The following is a 13,777-nucleotide window of genomic DNA, read 5'->3' as shown; positions in this document are numbered from 1 at the left end:
TTCCACAAGTTGTCCCCTGACCCCTGCACACACATCATGGCACATGCCCAATATAAAAAGGTCTGAGTGCTGCTTGCCTGTACACACATATATGCATATACATACACACACATCCACATATCCACATATCCACACACATATATACACATGCATGCATATATCCCCACTCACATACTCACATCCATGTACACACATAAACTACCTACACATACACACACATACCCATGTACATACATGTATACACATACTCCCACATATGCACACATAGATGCACATACACACACAGACACATATATGTAATAGACTGTGTATATATATGTATATTTACTTACTATAAAAGCTGATTCTACAATGGCTTACAACTGACACTAGCCTTGTGTCCAACAATGGCTGTCTACATGCCACAGAAACTGAGAACCCGGCAGCTTCTCAGTCTATGAAGGTGGATATCTCAGTCCCAATCTGCTGCTGAAGTCCTGGAAGATTCCTGGCAAGTCATAGGTCTTCAGTCAGGTTGGTAGGTCAAGATGCTGGATTGTGGAGTCAGTGAAGGAAGGCGGAGGCAGCGGCCACAGAGACAGGCGCTCTTACAGCGCAAGGCACATGTTTTGAAGCAGTCCTGGGCCAGCTGTGGTCTGGTTGGCCCTTGTCTCAGCTCTGGTTCTGCAAGGTGGTCTGAAGGAGTCCATATTGTTGGAGGGAACATGCTGGTTCTCAGGTGATGGTTACTGGCACGTTCCAGGGTGCCAACTGACCATCATGGATAACTGGCCTCATCTTAGGGGTGGTCTGTCCTTTGAGGTGCTGCTGTTCCTGGAATACAAGGTAACAGCAGATTTACACAAAGACTAAAGATGTTTAGGGGCCTTTGGGATATTCTGAAAGAAGACTGGTTAAAAAAAAATCTGACAACAAGATGCCTCAGCTAACTTTTCTTCATACCTTACTTACCTTTGAAGGGGAGTGAGACAGGTTTATTACCAGTTTTTGTACAGATACTTCCAGAGAGATTAATACACCTACATGCAAAAGAGACAGAGACATGATGAAGGCAGAGATACCAGGCTTCATCCTGCTTTTAGTCACCCTGTGGACCCAAAGCAAGAAGTCAATGTCTTTTTTAGCAGAAGCAGTTTAAAAGTGCCTGTTATAACACCAAATCCTTGGATGCTCAAGACCCTTAAAATGGTGATGAATCTGCACATCCTTCCATACACTTCAAATTATCTCCAGTAGTTGTAATAAATACCTAATTCAGTGTCAGACCATGGAAACAGCTGTTGTATAGTGTTTGGGGGAACAACAATGACAAGAAGAAATGTCTAGATATGTTCAGTACAGGCAGAAATAATTTTAATCTCATTGGTTGAGTTCTCAGAGTGGATCTCATAGAGCGCTGTTTGTAGCTTTTCCCCTTCTGATGTACCAAAGAAATGTATCAATTGCCAGCCTTATCCAGTACAAATGAACAATGTAAGGCAAGGTGATCTTCCCTACACCTGAAGAGAACTTTAAGACTTAACAGCCAGAAGTAGTTTCCACTCAGCTTGCCCCTCATCTCTTGCTGCCTGTTCAGCATGTGACTTCCGTGGGTGTCTGAGAACTCTGGGGTATGGCTCCTACAACTCAGTCAGGGCAGGCTGAACCAATGTATTCCCATTACCTTGACACAAATGTCTTCAGAGGCCTGGGAGGCATCATCTCCATCTAAAATTCTTTTTTTCCGTCTAAGAATGAATAAGAGCAATATGGGTCCACAGGAGAACACCATATAATGTTGTCTAAGCCTTCCTAGAGCTGGGAGCAGCAGTCTGGCTTGACAACAGCCTGTGTTTGTCAGGAGTCTTGGGCAAGTCTGAGCGTGTGTAGCTATTTATAGAAGAGGCTTCCAGGTGCTCATTTGGTAGCTCAAAGGGTCTACTGGGACAGAGCAAGCCCAAGAGAAAGAGCCCTGTGCACACGGGCAATGATGCTAGTGGACAGTTGGGGCCACAGCTGGGCCTCTAGCTCCATTTTGTCATTTTACCTGGCTCTGTGAACTTGCTCCACTCTGAATGTTGGGAGGGTTGTGGACAAGACCAGGAACAGCAATCTTTCCCCAAAGTGTAATCAGTTGAAAGAGAACAGGGAGGCATCTCTACACTGGCAAAGATTCCAGTCTGATTTGAAGGACTGAGAATATTCCTCACAGTGGAGTGAGTGATGGCAGCACAGAACTGACCCTAGGTATTGGGCAGAGGCAGAGAACAGCAGTCTGCACCATGCTGGGGGTAAGTTTTCTATGAGTTTAATAGGGTCTCTTGATGACTCTTATAATCATGCTGTGTCTTACTCTTGGCTACTCCATATTGTGTGAAACAGTAGTTTTTCAAGCTGTTCCTTGACATGAGAGACTCCCGTTTACAAGCAGCTTTTGACTCTGTTTCAAGAGGGAAGGATGCCTGTAGTCTCACGGTGAACCCACAAACCACACATCATCTCTCAGGCACCATCCATCCAGCACAGACTGATAAATGACTTATTTCTGGGAGTAGAAAGGGAATCACCTTATAAATTCATCAAACTGTAGAGGAAACATATGGGTGTATTAAAAAATCATATCAGGAAAACCAGGCCCGAGAACTTATCAGAAACACAGATACAGCAGACCAAGGAAATTATATAATTCCCTCGCTCAGATCACATAAAATGATGGACACCTAACATTGTAATGGTATGACCCAATGTGAGTCAAATACTGACAAGCAGAGGACTCATAACCATCCCTGGGACTCAGTCCTCTATTGTTGAAGTAGCCCACTCAACTGTCTGCCTGTTCATTTTTGCCCATCTACATCTGGACCTGAACCTGCTGTTTCCTGCTCTCTAACAGCATTTGACCTCACAGGTCTCTACAACTTCACTCTCAAACCCTGACTCCAGAAAATCCAGTAGAAGCTCCCTCCTAGGGATCAAACTCAGGTCATCAGTATTGACCCAAGCATCTTTACCCATTGAGTCATCTTCCCAGCCATTTTAAAAATCATTTCTACCTTTTGTTTTCTCTTTATTCTCTTTCTCTCTCTCTCTCTCTCTGTGTCTCTCTCTGTGTGTCTCTCTCTCTGTGTCTCTCTCTGTGTCTCTCTCTGTCTCTCTCTCTCTGTCTCTCTCTCTCTCTCTCTCTCTCTCTCTCTCTCTCTCTCTCTCTCTCTCTCTCTCTCTCTCTCTCTCTCTCTCTCTCTCTCTCTCTCTCTCTCTCTCTCTCTCTCTCTCTCTCTCTCTCTCTCTCTCTGGCTTGTATGAGTACAAATGTGGAGGGTAGAGATTGACTTTGACTTCAGGTATCTTCATCTATTGCTCTCTGCCTTTTTTGTTTTTGAGACAGGGTCTCTTGCCAGATCTAAAGCTTGCTGATAGATTGGCTAGACTGACTGACCAGCTGGCTCCCAAGATCTGCCTGTCTCTGTCCCCCTGGTCCTGGCTTTACAGGTATGTGCCACCATACCCAGCTTTAATGTGGGTGCTGAACATCTGAACTCCGGTCCTCATGCTTGCATAGCAAGCACTTTTCTGACTGAGCCATCTCCCCAACCCCGTTTTCTCTTTCTTCCTTCCTCAAACTTAAAGCATGCTGATCAAATTTTTTTTTAAGATTCACTTAAAAGTTTGATTTAGGGGGCTGGAGAGATGGCTCAGTGGTTAAGAGCACTAGTTGCTCTTGCAGAGGACCCAGGTTCGGTTTCCAGCACCTGCATGGTGGCTGACAACCATCCATAACTCCAGTTCCAGGGGATCTGACACCTTCTTCTGTCCTCTGAGGGCACTGCACAACACGGGTGCACTTACATGCAGGCAATACACTCATACACATAAAATAAAAATAATAAAATATTTCTTAAAAAGTTTGACTTAGGAGCTAGAGAGATGGCTCCGGCATTAAGAGCACTGATTGCTCTTCCAGGGGACCCAAGTTTAATTCCCAGCACCCACATGGCAGCTAACAACTGTCCATAACTCCAGTTCTAGGGAAATCCAACACTCTTCTGACTTCTGTGGGCATTGCATGAAACAGGCAAACTTACATACATGCAGTCAATACACTCATATGCATAATTTAAAAAGAAAACTAAATAAGTAAATAAAATATATTTTAAATTTTGACTTAATGAAACCATTGAATATTTGATTTTATAGAATAGTATGTTAATTTGATGTTCATTTTTTGATGCACCTTCAACAACAGTAGATACTGAAAACAGGTTTCTGATGTGAACAGTATGCACAATATTTGCACAATAATGTCTTTTTATAGACCCTGCTATAGTTTGGATCTTGAGTATATCTCAAAGGTCCGGGTATTGATGGTTTGTTCTCCAGCCTGTAGTGCTATTGGGAGGCAGTGGAACTTTTAAGAGGTGGACCCTAGAGGGAAGTTATACCATTGGGGGTGGCTTGGGGTGACTTTTGTAATATCTAGTGGGAAATGCCATGAAGTTTTGGGCCAAATCAAGAGTCCCCCTTTTTTTGTTGTTTTGTTTTGTTTTTTGTTTTTTGAGACAGGGTCTCCCTATAGCCCAGCTAGCCTGGAACTCACTATGTAGACCAGGCAGGCTGGCCTTGAAAAGAGTTCTTTTTAACCTAGCAGTCAGAGAGGGGGGAAATGCCCAGAAGAACTCTTGATCCCAAGGGGAGGCAGACTGGAGTCTATAAAATTTAAAGCCACAGTTACATCATGCCAAGGCCAAAGACAATAACCACAGTTACATAGATCACCATAGGTACACCAGACCAGGGGCAGGTCAGTTAACAAAATCATTTTTAGTTAACAAAAAGTTTCTGTTAGGAAAAACAAGTTTCTTAGTATTGCAAAAACAATGGGCTCCATGGAGATGCAGGTATAGCTGGGTGGGAGGACATGCTGTCTGGACGTGCTACCTGGCTACTTTTAAGTTTCCCAGTGTTGTAGAAATAGTGTACCTCCCTGAAACTGCATGCATGAGATGTTATGCCTCACTGGCTGCAGTTAGCATGGGCTTGGTGGGGGGCAGCTAGGCAGAAACATAGGGTGAACAACAGTCAGCTAGAACAAAACAGAGTCATTTTGCCATTTCACTTTCTGGAGGGCACTGGGATCCTGGTCTGGTCTTCTCCTTTCGCTTCCTGGCTGCTAATGAAGTGAGCAGCTTTTCTCATCCACATGCTCACTGTCATCATATTCTAATTTGCTGCAGTGTAGCTAAACAGCCATGGACCAAAATTCCAGAATGTTGCCCAAGGTAAATCTTATCCCCTTTATAAGTTTATTATCTTAGATATTTTGTCACAGGAAGGGAGAGTTGACTAACATACCTTTCAATATCTATGACAGAAATTGGAATTCTTTGGTTGTTAATTAGGCCTTTCATGATTGAGTCTAACATTTTTCATCCTATTCTGCATATATCTCTCCCATGCACATCATACTCCACCTGAACTGAAAAGGATGAACCCATCAGTGCTGTGGCTTTTCCAGAATCACATGTAAAGCTTCCTAGAAATAGTTATTCAGTAGATTCCCTGAATATTGTGTAGACTTCCAACACATGTAGGGAAACCCAATGTTATATGAGAACTCCAATTCAGCTCCACACTGAACACTCACAAATGAAGCATGCATCAACCTAATACACAGTTCGAATGGTCCAGTCCTCTTATTGCTTAATTCTTTTGCAAGACCATAGCAACTCATAAGTGAGAATAAACTACAATGTTGATAATAAACAACAAGAAAGTGAAGATGTTAAATGTTGGTGTTTGCTCCTAGGGTCTCCTGTAGTTATCTATTTTTTCTCTCTCAGGCTCTTGATACACACACACCATGATACACAGTCCTTGGAAATCTTATCTGGATAAGGACATAGAATATTCCATATCATCTGATCATGATGAATTCATAGGATCCCTTGTAGCATTAAATAGCTACAAAATAGCTGCAAAACTGTGCAAAACATATCTCCTATGACAACAGGCAGCACAGTATCTTATTCTCTGAGAAGAGAAAAATAAAAGAGATAAGCCTAATTGACTCAGAGTATTACTTGGAGAGAGATTTCAGGTTGAAGTTCAAGGACAAGGGGTCCAAAACAGAATATGAAAGTTTGGCTGATGTAAGGAGACAGGGTTCAGAGTTCAAGAAGGTCAAACTGGGTAGGATTTCCACTTTCAGGATACCTGAAAGGGGGACACTTCCTAGAGAGGCCCAAGATCTGCAGAGAGTGCCTCTTGAACATTGAATGAAGACTGATCTGTGTATGTGAACGTGGAAACTAAGGTCAGATGATGGATCATCAGAAAGGCTTAGGTAGGCCAGTCCCTCAAGAAACTGGGAATATTTGCTTTCTAACCTACCAGGATAGGAAGACCCATTGATATGTGTGCTATAGAGTAGAGATTTCTGAGGCTATTATCTCAGCCAGGGAACCTAATTAGCTCTGCACCTGTTCTAAATAAACTTTAAAGCAAGTGTCAGAAACATTAAATTACTCTTTAGAAAAAAACAACAATACAAATAAATTGAATAATACAAAGAAATACAATATAATCCAGCATTGAAAAGCATAAAGTTTACACTGTTCAACATTGAATTAAAAATTATCAGGTAGGGGCTGGAGAGATGGCTCAGTGACTAAAAGCACTGGCTGCTCTTGCAGAGGACTCAGATTCAGCTTTCAGTATCTACATGGCAGCTAACAACTGTGACTCCAGTTACAGGGGATCAAACACCCTCTTCTGATCTCTGTGGGCATTGCATTCATGTAGTACACTTACATAGACACAAGCAAAATACTTATACACATAAAATAAAAATACTCCCCCCCAAAAAATCCTATTTTAAATATCAAGTATAGGACTGGCTCAGTGGTGAAATGCTTGCCACAGAAGCCTGACCACCCAAGTTGGATCCCCAGAACTCACAAAAAAGTGGAAGGAGAGAACCAGCTCCACAAAGTTGTCCTCTGAAGGCCACATGTGCACCCCCCACATACACATCATACATATAATAATAATAAAATTCTAAAAGTCATCAAGTATGCAAAAATGGTAGGAAGTATAACATAAAACTGAGATAAAAATCAATACTATATGGGCTGAAGAGATGACTCGGTGGTTAAGAGCACTGGCTGTTCTTGCAGAAGACCCAGGTTCAAATCCCAGCACCTACATGGCAGCTAACAACCCTTGGTAACTCCAGTTCCAGGGAATCTGACTCCCTCTTCTGTCCTCCTCAGGTACTGCACAATATGGGTGCACTCATACATTTGCAGGTATAACACTCATACACATAAAATAAAAATAGATAAATTTAAAAAAATTAATACTATAAATAATCTTTAAAAGACATTGGTGGTAAAATTAGCACACAGTAATGAAAACAGATCCAATGAGCATACTTCTATCATCAAGAAGATAAACAGGGCTAGAGTGCTGGCTCAGCTGTTGAGAGCATTGGCTGATCTTGCAAAGGATCCAGATCCAATTCCCAGCACCCTCATGGTGGCTAACAACTGCCCATAACTCCAGTTCTAGGGGATCTGATGCCCTCTTCTGACCTCCGTGGGCATTGCACACATAGATACACATGCATGATTGCAGGCAAAATACTCATACACATAAAATAAAAATAAATAAATACATAATAGCATTAAAAAAGAAAATAAACAAAAGCATAAACATGGAAGACAAAACTCCCAAGTCAAATTTTTAGAGACGAAAAATATTACAGATACTTCTCAACTTATGATGAACTTAGGTTCCAATGAACCCATTGTAAGTTGAAAATAGAATAAGTCCAACACATTTAACCCACCTCACCCAGCAAACATCATAGCTTAGCAGCATAGCATACTGTAGACATTGATTGCTTTTCCTCTTGTGATTACTAGGAACCACAGCTTGCTGACTCTGACCAGCATCTCAGAGAGATTATATCACATATTGCCAGACTAGGAAAAAGTCAAAAATTCAAAAGTTAAAATATGGTTTTTACTTAATATGCATCATTTCATACCATCATAAAATCAAAAACATCATAATTCAAACTATCATAGCTGTGGTCAACTGTGAAAAGCCCACTTGAGAATCACAGCAGATTAGCAGCTACACAGGAAAGGTTTTAGTGAATCTGTGGACATAGTAATAGAAATAGTTAAAAATTAGCTGTGGTCAACTGTGAAAAGCCCACTTGAGAATCACAGCAGATTAGCAGCTACACAGGAAAGGTTTTAGTGAATCTGTGGACATAGTAATAGAAATAGTTAAAAATAAAAAGTGGACGAACTGGACCACTCAAGCAAAGATTATGACCAAGAGATCAGGTCAGAGACTGGGACCAGGAGATCAGGTCAGAGACTGGGACCAAGAGATCAGGTCAGAGACTGGGACCAGGAGATCAGGTCAGAGACTGGGACCAAGAGATCAGGTCAGAGACTGGGACCAGGAGATCAGGTCAGAGACTGGGACCAAGAGATCAGGTCAGAGACTGGGACCAGGAGATCAGGTCAGAGACTGGGACCAAGAGATCAGGTCAGAGACTGGGACCAGGAGATCAGGTCAGAGACTGGGACCAAGAGATCAGGTCAGAGACTGGGACCAGGAGATCAGGTCAGAGACTGGGACCAAGAGATCAGGTCAGAGACTGGGACCAGGAGATCAGGTCAGAGACTGGGACCAAGAGATCAGGTCAGAGACTGGGACCAGGAGATCAGGTCAGAGACTGGGACCAAGAGATCAGGTCAGAGACTGGGACCAGGAGATCAGGTCAGAGACTGGGACCAAGAGATCAGGTCAGAGACTGGGACCAGGAGATCAGGTCAGAGACTGGGACCAAGAGATCAGGTCAGAGACTGGGACCAGGAGATCAGGTCAGAGACTGGGACCAAGAGATCAGGTCAGAGACTGGGACCAGGAGATCAGGTCAGAGACTGGGACCAAGAGATCAGGTCAGAGACTGGGACCAGGAGATCAGGTCAGAGACTGGGACCAAGAGATCAGGTCAGAGACTGGGACCAGGAGATCAGGTCAGAGACTGGGACCAAGAGATCAGGTCAGAGACTGGGACCAGGAGATCAGGTCAGAGACTGGGACCAAGAGATCAGGTCAGAGACTGGGACCAGGAGATCAGGTCAGAGACTGGGACCAAGAGATCAGGTCAGAGACTGGGACCAGGAGATCAGGTCAGAGACTGGGACCAAGAGATCAGGTCAGAGACTGGGACCAGGAGATCAGGTCAGAGACTGGGACCAAGAGATCAGGTCAGAGACTGGGACCAGGAGATCAGGTCAGAGACTGGGACCAAGAGATCAGGTCAGAGACTGGGACCAGGAGATCAGGTCAGAGACTGGGACCAAGAGATCAGGTCAGAGACTGGGACCAGGAGATCAGGTCAGAGACTGGGACCAAGAGATCAGGTCAGAGACTGGGACCAGGAGATCAGGTCAGAGACTGGGACCAAGAGATCAGGTCAGAGACTGGGACCAGGAGATCAGGTCAGAGACTGGGACCAAGAGATCAGGTCAGAGACTGGGACCAGGAGATCAGGTCAGAGACTGGGACCAAGAGATCAGGTCAGAGACTGGGACCAGGAGATCAGGTCAGAGACTGGGACCAAGAGATCAGGTCAGAGACTGGGACCAGGAGATCAGGTCAGAGACTGGGACCAAGAGATCAGGTCAGAGACTGGGACCAGGAGATCAGGTCAGAGACTGGGACCAAGAGATCAGGTCAGAGACTGGGACCAGGAGATCAGGTCAGAGACTGGGACCAAGAGATCAGGTCAGAGACTGGGACCAGGAGATCAGGTCAGAGACTGGGACCAAGAGATCAGGTCAGAGACTGGGACCAGGAGATCAGGTCAGAGACTGGGACCAAGAGATCAGGTCAGAGACTGGGACCAGGAGATCAGGTCAGAGACTGGGACCAAGAGATCAGGTCAGAGACTGGGACCAGGAGATCAGGTCAGAGACTGGGACCAAGAGATCAGGTCAGAGACTGGGACCAGGAGATCAGGTCAGAGACTGGGACCAAGAGATCAGGTCAGAGACTGGGACCAGGAGATCAGGTCAGAGACTGGGACCAAGAGATCAGGTCAGAGACTGGGACCAGGAGATCAGGTCAGAGACTGGGACCAAGAGATCAGGTCAGAGACTGGGACCAGGAGATCAGGTCAGAGACTGGGACCAAGAGATCAGGTCAGAGACTGGGACCAGGAGATCAGGTCAGAGACTGGGACCAAGAGATCAGGTCAGAGACTGGGACCAGGAGATCAGGTCAGAGACTGGGACCAAGAGATCAGGTCAGAGACTGGGACCAGGAGATCAGGTCAGAGACTGGGACCAAGAGATCAGGTCAGAGACTGGGACCAGGAGATCAGGTCAGAGACTGGGACCAAGAGATCAGGTCAGAGACTGGGACCAGGAGATCAGGTCAGAGACTGGGACCAAGAGATCAGGTCAGAGACTGGGACCAGGAGATCAGGTCAGAGACTGGGACCAAGAGATCAGGTCAGAGACTGGGACCAGGAGATCAGGTCAGAGACTGGGACCAAGAGATCAGGTCAGAGACTGGGACCAGGAGATCAGGTCAGAGACTGGGACCAAGAGATCAGGTCAGAGACTGGGACCAGGAGATCAGGTCAGAGACTGGGACCAAGAGATCAGGTCAGAGACTGGGACCAGGAGATCAGGTCAGAGACTGGGACCAAGAGATCAGGTCAGAGACTGGGACCAGGAGATCAGGTCAGAGACTGGGACCAAGAGATCAGGTCAGAGACTGGGACCAGGAGATCAGGTCAGAGACTGGGACCAAGAGATCAGGTCAGAGACTGGGACCAGGAGATCAGGTCAGAGACTGGGACCAAGAGATCAGGTCAGAGACTGGGACCAGGAGATCAGGTCAGAGACTGGGACCAAGAGATCAGGTCAGAGACTGGGACCAGGAGATCAGGTCAGAGACTGGGACCAAGAGATCAGGTCAGAGACTGGGACCAGGAGATCAGGTCAGAGACTGGGACCAAGAGATCAGGTCAGAGACTGGGACCAGGAGATCAGGTCAGAGACTGGGACCAAGAGATCAGGTCAGAGACTGGGACCAGGAGATCAGGTCAGAGACTGGGACCAAGAGATCAGGTCAGAGACTGGGACCAGGAGATCAGGTCAGAGACTGGGACCAAGAGATCAGGTCAGAGACTGGGACCAGGAGATCAGGTCAGAGACTGGGACCAAGAGATCAGGTCAGAGACTGGGACCAGGAGATCAGGTCAGAGACTGGGACCAAGAGATCAGGTCAGAGACTGGGACCAGGAGATCAGGTCAGAGACTGGGACCAAGAGATCAGGTCAGAGACTGGGACCAGGAGATCAGGTCAGAGACTGGGACCAAGAGATCAGGTCAGAGACTGGGACCAGGAGATCAGGTCAGAGACTGGGACCAAGAGATCAGGTCAGAGACTGGGACCAGGAGATCAGGTCAGAGACTGGGACCAAGAGATCAGGTCAGAGACTGGGACCAGGAGATCAGGTCAGAGACTGGGACCAAGAGATCAGGTCAGAGACTGGGACCAGGAGATCAGGTCAGAGACTGGGACCAAGAGATCAGGTCAGAGACTGGGACCAGGAGATCAGGTCAGAGACTGGGACCAAGAGATCAGGTCAGAGACTGGGACCAGGAGATCAGGTCAGAGACTGGGACCAAGAGATCAGGTCAGAGACTGGGACCAGGAGATCAGGTCAGAGACTGGGACCAAGAGATCAGGTCAGAGACTGGGACCAGGAGATCAGGTCAGAGACTGGGACCAAGAGATCAGGTCAGAGACTGGGACCAGGAGATCAGGTCAGAGACTGGGACCAAGAGATCAGGTCAGAGACTGGGACCAGGAGATCAGGTCAGAGACTGGGACCAAGAGATCAGGTCAGAGACTGGGACCAGGAGATCAGGTCAGAGACTGGGACCAAGAGATCAGGTCAGAGACTGGGACCAGGAGATCAGGTCAGAGACTGGGACCAAGAGATCAGGTCAGAGACTGGGACCAGGAGATCAGGTCAGAGACTGGGACCAAGAGATCAGGTCAGAGACTGGGACCAGGAGATCAGGTCAGAGACTGGGACCAAGAGATCAGGTCAGAGACTGGGACCAGGAGATCAGGTCAGAGACTGGGACCAAGAGATCAGGTCAGAGACTGGGACCAGGAGATCAGGTCAGAGACTGGGACCAAGAGATCAGGTCAGAGACTGGGACCAGGAGATCAGGTCAGAGACTGGGACCAAGAGATCAGGTCAGAGACTGGGACCAGGAGATCAGGTCAGAGACTGGGACCAAGAGATCAGGTCAGAGACTGGGACCAGGAGATCAGGTCAGAGACTGGGACCAAGAGATCAGGTCAGAGACTGGGACCAGGAGATCAGGTCAGAGACTGGGACCAAGAGATCAGGTCAGAGACTGGGACCAGGAGATCAGGTCAGAGACTGGGACCAAGAGATCAGGTCAGAGACTGGGACCAGGAGATCAGGTCAGAGACTGGGACCAAGAGATCAGGTCAGAGACTGGGACCAGGAGATCAGGTCAGAGACTGGGACCAAGAGATCAGGTCAGAGACTGGGACCAGGAGATCAGGTCAGAGACTGGGACCAAGAGATCAGGTCAGAGACTGGGACCAGGAGATCAGGTCAGAGACTGGGACCAAGAGATCAGGTCAGAGACTGGGACCAGGAGATCAGGTCAGAGACTGGGACCAAGAGATCAGGTCAGAGACTGGGACCAGGAGATCAGGTCAGAGACTGGGACCAAGAGATCAGGTCAGAGACTGGGACCAGGAGATCAGGTCAGAGACTGGGACCAAGAGATCAGGTCAGAGACTGGGACCAGGAGATCAGGTCAGAGACTGGGACCAAGAGATCAGGTCAGAGACTGGGACCAGGAGATCAGGTCAGAGACTGGGACCAAGAGATCAGGTCAGAGACTGGGACCAGGAGATCAGGTCAGAGACTGGGACCAAGAGATCAGGTCAGAGACTGGGACCAGGAGATCAGGTCAGAGACTGGGACCAAGAGATCAGGTCAGAGACTGGGACCAGGAGATCAGGTCAGAGACTGGGACCAAGAGATCAGGTCAGAGACTGGGACCAGGAGATCAGGTCAGAGACTGGGACCAAGAGATCAGGTCAGAGACTGGGACCAGGAGATCAGGTCAGAGACTGGGACCAAGAGATCAGGTCAGAGACTGGGACCAGGAGATCAGGTCAGAGACTGGGACCAAGAGATCAGGTCAGAGACTGGGACCAGGAGATCAGGTCAGAGACTGGGACCAAGAGATCAGGTCAGAGACTGGGACCAGGAGATCAGGTCAGAGACTGGGACCAAGAGATCAGGTCAGAGACTGGGACCAGGAGATCAGGTCAGAGACTGGGACCAAGAGATCAGGTCAGAGACTGGGACCAGGAGATCAGGTCAGAGACTGGGACCAAGAGATCAGGTCAGAGACTGGGACCAGGAGATCAGGTCAGAGACTGGGACCAAGAGATCAGGTCAGAGACTGGGACCAGGAGATCAGGTCAGAGACTGGGACCAAGAGATCAGGTCAGAGACTGGGACCAGGAGATCAGGTCAGAGACGGGGTCCCGGATATTGGGTCTCAGAAAGCTGGATCAGGAGAGCGCTGGACAGCAAGGAGCAGAGATACAATAAAGCAGTAAACACAGACTAAGCCGTGCCTTGAGTCCTGTGTCTTACTACCGGCGACCTGATCTCACCGGAGAGCAGCACTCTCCG

The 13,777-nt window shown here is 47.2% G+C and overlaps 1 long non-coding RNA gene across 1 annotated transcript; it reads right to left on the bottom strand.

Annotated features, from left to right (window-relative positions):
- Nucleotides 1–302: 302 nt before the first annotated feature.
- Nucleotides 303–2,982, bottom strand: LOC115068743. The gene is made up of 2 exons (XR_003848083.1): nt 952–2,982; nt 303–813 (listed from the first exon to the last, which is right to left on the bottom strand). It is a non-coding gene; the product is annotated as an uncharacterized LOC115068743 (long non-coding RNA).
- Nucleotides 2,983–13,777: the final 10,795 nt, after the last annotated feature.

This window comes from Nannospalax galili, unplaced genomic scaffold (genome assembly GCF_000622305.1).
Source record: "Nannospalax galili isolate Female #2095 unplaced genomic scaffold, S.galili_v1.0 scaffold768, whole genome shotgun sequence".
In the NCBI taxonomy this organism is placed as follows: Eukaryota; Metazoa; Chordata; class Mammalia; order Rodentia; family Spalacidae; genus Nannospalax; species Nannospalax galili.
Note: the sequence above shows the minus strand (reverse complement) of the source record. Positions and strands in the feature narration are given on the sequence as shown.